This window comes from Pteropus vampyrus, unplaced genomic scaffold, assembly GCF_000151845.1.
Source record: "Pteropus vampyrus isolate Shadow unplaced genomic scaffold, Pvam_2.0 Scaffold555, whole genome shotgun sequence".
NCBI lineage: Eukaryota > Metazoa > Chordata > Mammalia > Chiroptera > Pteropodidae > Pteropus > Pteropus vampyrus.
The window spans coordinates 80,952-82,996 of NW_011889336.1; positions in this window are offsets into that span (position 1 = coordinate 80,952).

The window sequence follows — 2,045 nt, forward strand, 5'->3', positions numbered from 1 at the left end:
AAGCTGTTAGGACCAATGAGAAGGTAAAATATCAAAATACAGAAACAAATAGCCTTTATATATAATAGCACAAAAAAGTTTTTAATGTGGTTATATTCAAAAAAGTAATTCAAAGCCATGATTACATTTAATACAAACACGGAAGACCCGTACCGAGGGACACGAAAGTCCTGATTAATGCCGGGGGAGCAGAGTCCAGGCAGGGAAGCTTGGTGTCAGAGAGGGCAGTCCTTCTAAGTTCACCCCGAAACCCAGGATCTCAAGGCGACTTTGCATGTGTGTGAAACTTGATAAGCTGCTCCTCGGTCTCCTACAGGAAAGTAAAGGTCCAGGGATGGCCACCCCAGCTTCCAGGTAGACCTGGCAGGTGAGCGCAGGTGAGCACAGGTGAGCGCAGGTGAGCGCAGGTGAGCGCAGGTGAGCCTCACTCTCCCAGACGCTGAGATTTGTCACAGCACCCTGATCATCCCGATGGCGTGGTGTTGGTCCAGGGATAGCCAGGTAGATTGGGGTGCAGGATACAGAGCCTGGAAACAGACCGAGGAACGCCAACGTTGGGCTTGTCCCAGAAACGATGTCACTTACATTGATGGGACAGGGACGGACAACTATTCAGTAAAATCCGTGAGTACAGCTGGCCACCCACCCCCGTGGCTAAGGGACAAGGTGAGGACACAGAACGCGCAGGTAAATTCCACGTGGCTTTAAAGGCTTAAATTTGAAAACTAAAACCAGACAAAAAGCGTAAAGAAAGAGTACACCATCGAGGAAAAAATATGAAGACGAAAAGGATTCCGTGCTTCAGAAAAATGCCGCGAAGGCCACAGATGAGCCAGGCTGGGCGAAGGTGCCGAACGCGCGTTCCAGAAAGGGCTGGCGACAGGTTAACAGAGGCGACAGGTTGACAGGCGCAGAAGTCGGCGGGAAACTAGGCAGAGCCTGTCCCCGAGGTCGCTCTCCTCCGCCCCCTCCCCCGCCCCTGCCACCAGCCTCGGGTGGAACTTCCACGACTCGATTTCACCTTTTCTGGTGGCTCCATCCGTGTCACCGGGGAGCGTGACTCCTGCCATGTCGGTTGAGCATCTTTGCCCAGCCGTCACTCGAGCTGGCACTGGCCCGGTGGCGGAGGGCCCCCCCGGGCAGCTGCACGCCGTGCTCATGTGCGCTGTTGGTGGCCTCCAGGCCGAGAGAGACTGGACTGAGACCTCAGGTCCTTGATCCGTCAGCTGGAGACCACCTACCTGTCTTCACACCTGCTTTCGTACAGTGAGTAGATCAGTGTGGCCTTCTCGTTTGAAAAGTCGCATAAAATAATGACGTGTGCGTAGCCCGGTCAGGAGCATTTGTGTGTCTTACTTCATGGACCTTTGCCTCCTGTCAGGGGTGACAGGGCCCCCGGCGTCTGCGGAGCGCGGGAGACGGTCCCCGTGCGGTTATTCTGGGCTGGTGCGCCGTGGAGTAACCGTGTGTTCACCGTGCGTGCGTCTGTCGTCGTGGAGGAAGCTGACGGTCCTCTTCCTGTCCCCGACGGCTCGGGGTCATTCCCAACTCGTGCGGCCGTCTGCGTGGCTGGTTCGCACTCGGTTTGCCAGTGCCCGTGTGAGTGAGTTCCACGCACGAAACGTCAAAAGCCCGAACTCGCGTATTCGTGATCGACGCCACTCCGTACGCAGCGTGGCCCCGGCACTTGGCCGGATAAACGGCTGCACCTGTTCTAACCACAGCGTCAACCTGGGTTTCCCAGTCGTAAAACCGAGTCTCCTGCTTTTACTGGTTCGATACGGAGGTGCGCGTTAGGGTTGGCGTTTGGGGCACGGCGTGGGAAGGAGAGCAACTTCTGGCATCTTCTGGCATCTTCTGGCATCTTCTGGCATCTTCTGGCGGTAGCAGGTGTCACAGGGCAGAGGGCTTAGTGCTGACCAAGTGACAGAACCTGAGGAGCTTTCTGGAAGGTCCAGGAAAGGTCCAGGAAAGCGGACACGGCTGTAAGCAGCCGCAGACGACCACCCGACTCCAGGCGTGGCATCGGTGACGCACGCGACCAA